Raw genomic sequence first — 13,163 nt, 5'->3', positions numbered from 1 at the left:
GTTTGCCACGCGATAAAGGCAGGTTTCCTAGTCTGGTGTGTAGTTAACTGCCAGCAATTATCCTGTTACGTGTAGTGTTCCATCTGGAAAAGTGTGTTATCTTATAAAATTACTATTCTATCTGTTACGATGACAAAAAAAGGTGCCACATGAGAGGTAGAATTGTTTTTTCGAAATAACATGTTTTTAATGTTTTAGTTACTGACTGTCAGTTTCTTAATTTTGTTTTTTTTTGGCTTTTTAATTCCTTTTTTCTGACAGATTTTTAAACAAACCTTTTTAGTTTTACATATGTCAACATGACATAGATATATTTTTTTAACAAAAAAATAAAAAAAGGTAAAACTTTAAATATAACGCGAAAGTAATTTAAAGGTTTTCACCCTGCGGTTGGGCTGCCACAAATTGGTCCAGCATCACTCCGAGTTGGTGTAACGCAGACATCGCCCTCCTGTGTGCTGCCAAGAGTTCAGGTAAGGTTGGTATTTCTGTTGAGGAAATTTACATTGTTTAGGGCGTTTTGTAAATGTGCATGCATATGGTGCCATAGTATGTGGAGCAGCATATGGTGGCATAATGTAGGTGTGGTAGCAAATGGGGCCATATCCTATGGGTCGCAATATGGGGCCATAGTGTAAAGTGGCAGCAGATGGGTGCATACGGTTCATTCTTTTTTGTAAAAAAACACTTACGTGTTTGTGCCGCCTCTGACTCATCAGATGAGGAGATAACAGCCCTTCCACGTTGAGTGGCAACACGTACTAGAAAAGAAAATGTGTATATATATATACTATGTCAACAACTGTTACACAAATTATCATTTCACACATGCTTCAAACAAAAATAAAAAAGTTAGTTGATTACCGGAGGTCGAGTCTGCTCCAGCTTCTCGGAGTGATGCTGGAGAAAACACACCCATTGGGGATGAAGTGGAGGAAGCAATTTGTGGTTGAGGCGTTGAGGGGGGCGAGGGGGTCCTTACGGGCTCTGGTATCTAAAAATAGGAAATTGTGCATTGAGCATTTCCAAAGCGGTAAAAACATCCAAAAATGAAACGGTATTGTAATACTACATTATAGAAAGCGAATACTTCTTGCAAAAGTTTTTATTATCTGTCTCTCCAACAAGCATCTTTTTTGTATCTAACGTTTAATTTTTTTTAAAAAAAAAATTTTAACCATCAGGTCTGGTTACAATCTTTTTGCTTTTGTTTCCTCCCTGGATTACACTTTGGTTTTTATTTTCCGTTCGCCTTATGTGAACCTTGACTTCCTTCTCCCCCCCCTTTTCTTGTATTTTTCAACCCAATAAAAATACTAATAACATGAACAAACGTATTTTAAACACTTACGGACTCTGCTTCAGGAGATGCTTGCACCGCCGGGCTTTCGTGTGCTGCGGGGGCTGGTGGTGCTGCAGGTGCTGATGGGGCTGGGGCCGCTGCATGCGCCGCTGTTTGTAAAAAATTAATACTGAGTGCAATAGCACTTCAATTTGAGTTGTGCAATTTCACATGTGTGAATGTAATTTTTTTTTTTTTACACTGTAAACCCTGTCGTAAATAAAAAAAAAAAATGTAAAAACTAATATAACATATGTTTAAAACATACTATGTGGAACACTCACCTCGGTCCCTCCGCACTTGTTGTTGGAGGCTGGTGAGGAGGTCTCTTGAGCGAAAGCGCAGATCCGCCAGTTTTTTCCTTATTTGCGTTGTGGTGCGCTCAACTCCGAAACGGCGTAACAGTCCTCGCCTGATTCTCCGCAACACAGCCCGCTTGTGTCTCATGGGATGTGCATGCGCCTGTCCACACGCATAATCGCGCCTCTCCATCTCCTGTACCAGGAAACGCATTTCGGCCTCCCCCCAAGGTGTAGCTCTCTGTCTACCAGCCATTGCTTCCTGTTTCGCTTTCACTACGCAGCAGGGACGCCCACAAGAACGACGTGACGTCACGACGTTTTCGCGCCTCATTTGGTGACGCTACTGCGTAATTTAAGTTATGGTACTACTGCGCGCTTATCGGTGACGCTATAGCGTCCACTTAAGGGCGGTTATAAAAATGGCGTATTAACGCCGATGCTACAGTGCTGATACTGTGTCGCAGGGCCATGTTCCCTTTTTTTTTATTTTTCTATTAAAAACCAGGAACACTTTGTAAAGTAGCAACTATTTGAATTTATTGTTGTTTTTATCACACAAGAATGAAATAAACATGTTACATAAACAGTTTTGCTGTCTAGATTTGATGCTGCCAAGTAACAGCACCAGGCCCATTAAAATATTGGCAGTATTGGTCCCTGCAAGCCTTTGCATCATCACGGTTTCTTCCCCTTGTCAGTGCTTGAAGTCCAGGTACTGCGGGATCATTGTCGCGCCACCCACCAAGAAGAACCTGACCATTTGTAGTGTCAACAGAGTCCACAAAGGCAGGCGGAGTGTAATCATTCGCATCGCGGCGCCGCAGAAAATTGTGCAGCACGCAACAAGCCATAACGACCGAGTCAATGGATTCCAACTTTAGGTTTATGGGTGTGTGGAAAATCCGAAAGCGGCTGGCCATGATGCCAAACGCATTCTCCACAACCCTTCGTGCCCTTGACAAACGGTAGTTAAATATCCGTGTTTGCTCCGTCACACTTTTTTGGGGGGTACGGTTTCAGCAGATTGGCATGCAGCGGGAAGGCTTCATCACCGACAAAAACAAAGTTGAGGTTGCCGGTTGTCTCTGTGTTGGGAGGCAGGTTCAGGTCACAATTGGTCAATCGCTCTCCAAAAAGTGTATGTTCTAACACTCCCCCATCTGAAACCCTGCCGTTCATGCCTACATCAACATTTATGAACTCGTAGTTAGCATTAACAAGGGCCATAAGGATTACACTAAAATAGCCCTTATAATTGTAAAAATAGGATCCACTTTTCGGCGGTTGGGTGATCCTCACATGTTTACCATCCAAAGCCCCCCCACAGTTTGGGAACTGCCAAAGCCTCTGAAAATCAGAGGCAATATTTTTCCACTCCGCCTCTGTTTTTGGAAACTGGATGTAGCTCCTGAGGCTTTGAACTATGGCATTGCATGTTTCAGGAATCAAACTGCTGAGCAGTGACAAAGAAACGGCAGAAGAAAATTGCAGATCTTTCAGTGATCGTCCGGTGGCCAGGAATCTCAGCTTCACGGTCAATCGTTCGTCTACCGGCACTGCAGCTCGCATTTTGGTATTTCTCCTTTCAATCAATGGCGTCACCCTGGCTAGTAAAAAATTGAAAGAGTCCTCTGACATCCGCAGATAGTTCTTGAAATCCTGAGGATTGTTCTCCTGCAGTTCTCTTACGAGCTGCATGTGTGAGAATTCGGACCTCTTCGCCAGCCACTCTCTGGTCCACATGCGCCGCTTTCTTTTGGACCGCCTCTCTTGCATCTGTGCCTCTTCATGTAGCCGACCAGCCTCCAACACCAAAGCAGCAGCCACAATAGCACGCTCTGCGCCGTTCATGATATAAAAACTGCAAAATAAAATCATTAGACTATTTGGTAACAAGAGCTTCATTTGTAGAAAGCCAACACAATAATCAATAAAAGTATTACTCTAAAAAACACCTTGCATGGTACTATTGAAATACATACCTGGCAAACAGAGTTGTTCTTTGATGAATAAAATGAATCCACTAATAAAAGCGCAATAGCGATTGCAATAGGGACGCCGAAGCAACCGCGTTGTGAAAGCCGTTTAAATATAAACGCTGTAGCGACTCACACTGGAACGTTGAAGCCAAACCGGTTAACATCCACTATGCATGGGAACAAAGTGTTGAATGAGGCGCTCCAGCGTTGTCTTTTATACCTTTGTCCGATACATTTCGCACATTGTGAGCGCTGTAAAGACCAATAGGGCAGAGGAGGCGTGGACGGTAAGTCACGCCTGTGTCGCTGAGCCATGCGTCGCTATCGACGTCGCTCGTTGTTTTTAAGCTTCAAACACAACGATAATTACTGGACAGCGGGACGCCAGCGATGGAAAAATGTACCTGCACATTCGAGCACGATCAGCGATAGCCGACGGGGGGTCCGGTCGCCGCTACATTTCACACTTAGCGAGATCGCTAGCGTGATCGCTGTCGCGTCACAATATCGGTGACGCTTGAGCGATATCACTAGCGATCTCGCTTAGTGTAAAACCCCCTTAAGACAAGGGAGATAAAAAAAAGCCATAAATAGTTTTGTGGAGGACCATGTTGGTGTGGGGTCCCTCACCTCCTGCATGCCAGCAGTGAAATGGGCCCAGTTCCACACAAAGGAACTGTAAGGGGGTGTGCTGCAGAACAACCGGGAACTTCAGGGACGGTTAGAGTAAAAGCTCACCCTCCCGGACTCTGTACTCCAGTCACTCAGGTGGTGATTACAGAGCGTCCTTTTCCGAGAGGACTACCCTGCACACACACACACACTGCCTCGAAGTGGTCACAATGGATGCTAATCCTTGGCGGAGGGGAGCCCACCTAGACACATTATGGCTCCAGGATCCCTGGGCCCAGGAGGAGAGAAAGCTATCCTCAAACGATTGAGAAATTCTAACAATCGAAAAAGAACGCCAGAGGAGTTGTTACCACACTTAAAGAGGACAACACGTGAGAGTCCTATCAGACAACCAAGCAGTGGTTGCATATGTAAACCACCAGGGAGACACCAGTTCTCAGTCCTTGATGCAGATAGTCACCGGTCCTTTTAGGCTGAAGGTGACTGCTCTTGTCAAAGGGCCTCTGCTAAGCAGCTTGAGGCCGGATCATGACTCTAGCAGAACACCAGTTCCTCTCATTACCGGCCCTGCATATCTGAGGTTTAGACAACCTAAAGGCAGATTGTCTGAGCAGGATCCACTTGAGGCAAGGAGAATGGTACCTAAAAGAATTCATTTTTCAAAGGATAATTCACATGTGGGAAAAACCCAGTATAGATTTCTCCGCCTCAAAAAAAGTCAACAGCAAGGTTCAGAAATTCTGCTCCCTAAGTCCAGTAGACAGACTATTGGCAGTAGACACCTTCAGGATAGAGTGGACATCAGGTCTTCCGTTCGCCTTCCCTCCAATATGCCTCATACCAGCGGTTTTAAGGAAAATCAGAGAGGATGGAGCCGGAATGATTATGATAGCCCCTTTTGACCAAAAAGACCATGGTCCAGCACACCATAGATCCAGCACACCTACACTCTACTGGCTGAGAGTGATGTCAGTGACAGGGGTCTAGCACCTTCTAACACAGAGTCCCTTCAATCACCCTCAGAAATCCGGGCTGCAGTTGACAGCCCAAGATTTAAAAGGTCACTACTAGAGGAAAAAGGATTCTCAGCAGCGTTAATATCCACCTTACTCAGTAGCAGAAAACCAGTGACTACAAAAAATTTGTAGGAGGATATGCAAAAGTTCTTATCTACCGCAGACCCAATACGGGAAGGGAAAGTTCCGATAGTGGCAATACTGGAATTTCTGCAGAAAGGTTTAGGATTAGGGTTAACTGTCAGTACCCTCAAAGTACATATCTCAGCCCTGGCAACCTTATTCAACTGTGACCTGTCAAACAATAGGTGGGTGGCCAGGTTTTTCCGGGCCTGTGCTAGAGCTGACTCTGTCCCGTCCCCTACTCCTCCTCCTTGGGATCTAAATTTAGTCCTATCATCTCTGACAGAGAGTCAGTTTGAACCATTGAACACAACATCAGATAAAGTGTTAACTTCAAAAATATTAGTGGCGCTCACATCGACATGTAGGTTGAGGATTTACTCGCATTGTCAACAGACCCTCCCTACACTCAGGCCATGGGCAGTAGAGTTGTGTTAAAATTAGATCCAGCACACCTTCCCGAGGTTCCATAGGGCTCAGGAGATAATCTGCTCATCCTTCTGTTCTAACCCTAACTACCAGAGGGAGGAGAGGCTTCATTGCCTAGATGTGAGGAGATGTCTCCTGCAGTATTTAAAGGTAACGAGACCTTGGAGAAAAAACAGATGGCCTTATTTGTCTCATTCCAAGGGGCAAGGAAGAGCCTTAAAAAACCTCTAAACAGACTGTAGCTAGATGAGTGAGACAGGCCATTATGCTAGCATATAACAGTGCAGGTAGGGCTATTCCAGAAGGTATAAAAGCCCACTCCACGAGGGTCATGGTAACGTCCTGGACGGAGAGAGCAGACGCTCCCATTTACCAAATCTGTAAGGCGGCCCTTGCTACCTCTGATCTCACATTCGGGAGAAGAGTGTTACAAGCAGTGATCCCTCCCTAAGAGAATACAAATATCTGTAACTCTCTCGTGGTGCCGTCATGTAGAATGGAAAAACACGGGTATTACCTGGTAATGTGTTTTTTCATGACATGACGGCACCCCTATATTCCCTCCCTATTGATCACATCATTAGTAGGATGCATTATTTGCATTATACACTCCCTTGGGGGTTGGAAATTTAGTAGTGTAAAGGATGTATTATTTATATACTAACCTGTGGAATTCCATTCGTGCTCTGTAAAACAACTGATGCGGAGAGAGGAGCCGCCCCTTTTATCTTGAAGGTTTCCTGTCCTTGTTGGGCGGATCCCCTCTCTCGTGGTGCCGTCATGTCTCATGAAAAAAAACACATTACCAGGTATGTTATACCCGTGTTTCCTCCTACTGGAGCCCTAGATCCCCGTTTCATTGCACTCATAAAGTCAACAAAAGTGCCCCACAAGCACTGTGTAACATACCCCCACACTGAATTCCTCCACCATACCCTCTACACGCACAGTATGACCCTAGTGTATCCCCCTCAACTCCCCTGAAAAAGTATGGTGTCTTCAACACAGTATGATCCCCAAACAGTCCTCTATTCAATATAATGGGCCTACATAGAGTATAATGGCCAACACACAGCCCTTTCATAGAGTATGGTGGACCTCATACAAACCTTCATACTGTACAATTGCTTGCATACAGTATAAAAGCTCCCACATAGCTCTTCATGTGTTACAATAGCCCCAACATAGACTTCCATATAGTATAATGCACCCCGCATAGTCCTCTATACAATATAGTACATTCAACATAGTCCTCCTTATAGTATAATGCACTCCACGCAGTCCTTCAATACAGTATAATGCACTCCTCATACAGTGTTATGCACCCCATAGTCCTCCATACAGAATTCTGGCCACCGCAATGTTCTTGCTGATTTAGAAAAAAGATACAATACTCACCTCTCCTGCTCATTCCCCCACCGAGCGAGCACATCTCAGCGCAACAGGCGTCTTGTAGCGATGTCATCGTGCCCACTGTGCTGAGACGTCAGACTCCAAAACAAAGCAATGGGGGAGGCTCGGTCCTTGTTTTATCATTGCAAGTTTAACTGTATCGGCATCCAGGATGCTGATACAGTTGAACTTGCAATGATGGGCGGAGGGGGCTCGGTGCCAGGGCCTTTCCTGGGCCCCATGGGGGCCGCATGGCCTGCCACAATTGGTGGTGCACCACTGTCACTCACCTTTCTACAAAGCCAGAATGGCTTAGCAATCTCTATTCTTTACATAGTAACCCCCTTCACCCATACAGCTATTGCATTTCCTGGATGGCAGATTTTATTAAAAGGGGTTGTCCAGTCTTAAGCTTCAAGTCTGCAGTTACTCTATGTGACTGTTGACTTGTGAATCCTCACATGCTGTGAGAATTCTCTGGTGCCGGGAGCAGCCTGTCATGTGACCACAAGTATTTGATATGCATACTCCCAGCCACCTTCCTAATAGACTGGTTCCATTTAGTCGGAATGTAGCCAAGAGTGTGCACATTGAATACTTGCTGTCGTATGATCTTCCGCTCCTGGCATCGGCACCAAGAATCCTCACAGTGACTGTAGACTTGTAGACTAAGGGCGGAGAACCCCTTTAAAGTTTTGTTCCCAAAATCACACGTTAATCTCCCCTATCCTTTGCAAAGGGAATAGCTTGCTATAGCTAACCACTAGTATCCCCAGTAAACCCGAGAACTGGCTCTGCAGCCCCATCTTGAATGGAGTGATGGTGCACATGCTCAGCTTTCGCACCATTCATTGACTAAGAGACTGCAGGAAATAGCCGAGCGCCATGCTTGGCTTTTTCCTGCAGTCTTGTTGACACTGAATAGTGCTTAAGACGAGTATGTGCATCTCTGCTCCATTCAAGATAGGGCTACAGAGCCCTGAACTCGGGATACATAGGTGTGCCAAAAGTCAGACCCCCAGTGATTAGAAAGTTAATCTCTCTTCTATAGAAAGAGAACACATTTGTGATTTAGGTAATGGCCCTTTGTTATAGTTCTTTTAATGAACAAAGAGGGTCTGGATGAACAGAGCAGTAGGCTTTTTTACTTGTGGAAATAGTGATTGTGGATGGTAAGAATATTTCTTTTTTTTAATAAATCATGATTACAGCTAGAAAGGAATGACGTTTTTGTAACCTATTAAAGTAAACTGTAAGCGCACCCCTACAATATAGTTCACCCCTATAATACATAATGATTAGCTATACACACTATGGACGGCTAGTCATTATCAACCACACACAAGACTGAATTCTTGTGCTGCAAGGACAGGAAAGATTCACAATTCTATATTTGGGTTGTGTTTTGCTGATTTTCTGTGCTGGTATGTGTTCTTACATTGGATAAGTAAGGATGGGAAGGAGAACAGATCTGCCTTATTATGTTTTTATGTATTTTATTCCACAGCTTGATATCAAATGGCAGAAGTATGATAAGTTGTGGTCATTTAAGCCACTTTCATTAACAATTGCTTCTCTTTATCTCTCATTTAGGCTTTTTGGATTTAAATTTAAGGCTAAGACTCTGCTCAGGGGGATACAGCTCTTATTGAGACCTAACTCTGTATGAAGACTTATTTTCAAGAAAATGCTCAATAAGAAAAAAAAAAATATACAAAGTAGCACATATCAACTAAACTAGAAATCCATCTGTAGACAACTCTGTTCCGGGATTCCTGCCACTCATCAGTGCAGAGCAGGGTACTGCTTGGGTGAATGAGATGGCTTAGGTGCAGCTCAGGGGGGTACTGGCTTGAGAACCAGCGCGATATGGAGACTTATTTTCAAGGCAAGCAGATTTACAATTCATTGCTGCTTAAGTGTAATTTCACCCATGAGAAATGCTATTAGGTAATGGCACACACCGCTTTTTTCCATATCTTGGGATTAGTATTAGAAATGTTCTCTTTGGTTTCATTAATAGAGTTCTAATAAACACGGCAGTGCATAATTCAGACTAATCACTAGCCGAAAAAGCGAAGTAATTCACTGAAAAAATATATTACACCACAACATGTAACTGAAAAATGCCATACACACTGATACAAGGGCAGGTCACAGCCAAGTCAGGCTGCTACATGAGGTCTCGCAGGTGGACCACCCATTCACACTCCTTTCGTCAATGGAAAGGGTGGGTTTTTTTAGTATTCTTCATTTATAATAAGGTTTCATAAGGTGCCAGCACACAGTTACTTGTAGTGTACTGGGTATTTTAGCCGAGGTAGTCATGATAACTAGAGATGAGCTAATTGATTCGTGACAAATCTAATTTGTTTTACGAATTTATTCCCAAAATTGTGATTCGCACAAAACCCAGCAAATTGGCGGCCAACTGGAAGGAGCTTAAAAAAAATCTTATAGTCGCATCTTCTTATCCCTCTACATATCTCTCCCGCCACTGATGGCTCTCTGATTGGATCCGCTATTCTATTTTCTTCTCAATCTCTGCCTTCAATGTTGAACTTCATCAGGCCGTACACCGACAGGTGGAGCGCTATCAACATTTCTAATGTGTGTGAATAATTGGAGCACTGTAAGCCGCCTGGAAAGAGAGGAAGATAGAACACACAGGAGCTGATCAAAGGACAAGCAGTGGCAGGAGAGTTATTGGGAGAGTCAAGAAGAGGTGAGATTAAAAGTTGTGGGTTTTTTTTTCTTAACTCTTTCCTGGCAAGCTTGTTTTGCACCAAATTTGGGCCAAACAAAATTTCTTGAACAAACCTAGCAAATTTATATTGTAGAAGATTCACTCATGTCTATTGATAATACCTCAGGTTTACTTTCTCTGCAGAATGCAGCTTGACCTTGTGATGTTCTGGGAAATCGGGGTGTAATTACTTTTTGAGATGTAGACAAAAGGTTCTGATCAGCCTGCGTGACCTTAAAGTATAAGCAAGGCCAATGAACTGTTAGCCAGCAGTAGTGCAATGTGCGTAACTTTGAGGCTGGCACCTTATAGAAACCACCATGCAAATGTTGGTTGTGTGAGTGGTTGTGTCACCGCCTTTCCATAGCACTATAGCATTGTGGATGTCTGTTCCTATTAATAACTGGCAAGACATTTTAACTTGTCCTGGCATTAATGCGTGTACATATGTGTATGTATATGTGATATCTAGATATATGGCCTTAAATTGTCTGTCATCCACATCCGTCTGGAAGTCCCCGAATCCCACAATCCACTGCGCCGCACCGGAAGTACGCCGACCGCCATTTTGGAACACCCAAATAATGCCGCTCGGATCCAGGCCGCCACTGCGATCCCAGCTGCCACTCAGATCCAGGTCACCGCTGCGATCCCGAATGCCACTGTGATTCCGACCGCCGCTGGGACCCCAGCAGCCGCTCGGATCAAGGCTGCCGCTGCGTTCCTAAACGCTGCTGCGATCCCGGCCGCTGTTTGGATCCCAACCAACACTCATATCCCATCTGCCGCTCGAATCCAGGCCGCCGTTGCGATCACGAGGCTGTGAAAGGGGTGTAACGAGGGGATATAACGAGAGGGGTGTAATGAAGAGAGTATAATGAGAGGGATGACGCCGCCGGACCCCTGCCAGGACCCACCGCCTGACTACATACGCCGGACCCCGCCGCTGCCTGCCCACCTCCGTGCAGTCACAGCCGGCAGGAAAGACGGCGGCTTCAGGCCTGTGCTGGAGATTGGGTGCGGTCACCCTCTAGTGGCACCGCACACCATCTCCAGCACAGGCCGCAAAACATTCTCTCCTGCTGGTTGTGACTGCACGGAAGTGGGTGGGCTGCCACCCCCACCACCACAAAGCTGCCCCCATTGTTTTGTTACTGCCTTCCTGATCGGGCACACATCTAGTGTGTGTGTGTGTGTATATGTATGTATGTATGTGTATATATATATATATATGTGTGTGTGTGTGTGTATATATATATTATACACAGTTGTTGCCAAAAGTATTGACACCCCTGCAATTCTGTCAGATGATACTCAGTTTCTTCCTGAAAATTATTGCAAACACAAATTCTTTGGTATTCTTTGGTGTAATCACAGCAAAAGGTGGCGGAACAAAGTATTAAGTTAAAGGAGCCGAATGATATTGCATGCCCCACTTTTCAGTTTTTGAATTTCCACAAAAATGTAAAATAACTTCACAATTGTGTCCCACTTGTTGATTCTTCACCAAAAAATTACATTTGGTATCTTTGTTTGAAGCATGTGTGGGAAAAGGATGAAAAGTTCCATGGGGCCGAAAACTTTTGCAAGGCACTGTATGTATGTGTGTGTGTGTGTATATATATATATAATATATATACAGTTGTGGCCAAAAGTATTGACACCCCTGCAATTCTTTGGTATTATCTTCATTTAATTTGTCTTAAATGAAAAAACACAAAAAGAATTGTCCTACAGCCAAATTGGATATAATTCCACACCAAACATAAAAAAAAGAGGGTGGACAAAAGTATTGGCACTGTTCGAAAAATCATGTGATGCTTCTCTAATTTGTGTAATTAACAGCACCTGTAACTTACCTGTGGCACCTAACAGGTGTTGGCAATAACTAAATCACACTTGCAGCCAGTTGACATGGATTAAAGTTGACTCAACTTCTGTCCTGTGTCCTTGTGTGTACCACATTGAGCATGGAGAAAAGAAAGAAGACCAAAGAACTGTCTGAGGACTTGAGAAACCAAATTGTGAGGAAGCATGAGCAATCTCAAGGCTACAAGTCTGTTGTGAGTTCATTTTCCCCTTCACCATTGAGGTCTGATGAACTCCCTCTTCTGGTGAAGGAAGGTAGTGAGGCTGATTACCAAGCACCTGAGCAGGATGATGATGACTGGGTGACTGGAATTGCTGACTGGATATAAAGCAGCCGACGCCTTTCTGCCTTGCTGGTGATTTCTCAGAGGGATTCTAGGAGACCAGTCTGATTCCTGCTCCTCAAAAGCTAAGTTTTCTGCTCTGCTTTTTGCATTTGTGTTTTGGTTTTGTTTTGCCTTGTTTTTCTGGATTTCTGCCATTCCCTGCTGGGGTGAGCTGAATTCCTTTTTGCTCTGTCTTCAGAATATACCTTATTACTGATATAGTCTTTTTGAAGCCTAGCGTCTTCAGGGCTTTTTTCCCTATCAGTCTGTTGGCTCTTGTTTTGATAGGGTTTTGGCGGATTGCAGACAGCAGCTTTTCTATCCTGTCCTATTTAGTTAGCTTGGGCCCCATCATTTACTCAGCCTATCTTTCTATCTGTCTGAGTGTTTTTCATCTTGCTTCACCATCATTATATGTTGGGGGCTGCCTATTGCTATGGGGTCTGCTCTGGGGCAGTTTAGATTTCCCTTTCTGTCTTTAGGCTATTTAGTTCTCCCGCTGTGATCGAGGGGTCTAGGGCACCGTAGGAACCCCCCACGACTACTGCTAGTTGTTGTTGATAGGTTCAGGGGTCTGCAATCCGATAGCTGCCAACTTCTCTGGTTTTCTGGACTTAGCTAGTATTTCTGTTTTTGCCTCCTAGGGTGACTCATTCCTAACACAAGTCCATCTCCAAAGACCTGAATGTTCCTGTGTCTACCATGCGCAGTGTCATCAAGAAGTTTAAAGCCCATGTGTGACGCTTCAAGGGTATGGACTGCGTCCGAGAGTGGACCCTCTGGATCGCGGAACTGAGGCCCCAGGACGAGCGCACCAGGTGGAGCCGACCCCTATACAGGGGCCGTTAGGGGCAGGTCCACGGGGGTCAGACACCGCGACAGCTGGAACCTATAGGGGTGGCTCGAGGAACTGGAAAGACTACAGGCTTCAGAGGTTACAAAGGGACGGGACTCCGTGCAGGAGGAGAGAGGAGGAAGCACGGACAACAGACAGACAGTGGCAGGA

The 13,163-nt window shown here is 44.8% G+C and overlaps 1 protein-coding gene across 3 annotated transcripts in view; it reads left to right on the top strand.

Annotated features, from left to right (window-relative positions):
- RNFT2 (ring finger protein, transmembrane 2) overlaps positions 1–13,163 on the top strand; it is a 167,791-nt gene that overhangs the window by 119,337 nt on the left and 35,291 nt on the right. The gene's annotated exons all lie outside the window — the stretch shown is intronic.

The sequence above is a fragment of the Dendrobates tinctorius genome, unplaced genomic scaffold (genome assembly GCF_039654945.1).
Source record: "Dendrobates tinctorius isolate UK_male_01 unplaced genomic scaffold, ASM3965494v1 ptg000003l, whole genome shotgun sequence".
Classification (NCBI taxonomy): domain Eukaryota; kingdom Metazoa; phylum Chordata; class Amphibia; order Anura; family Dendrobatidae; genus Dendrobates; species Dendrobates tinctorius.
This window is presented reverse-complemented; position numbering and strand designations above follow the sequence as displayed.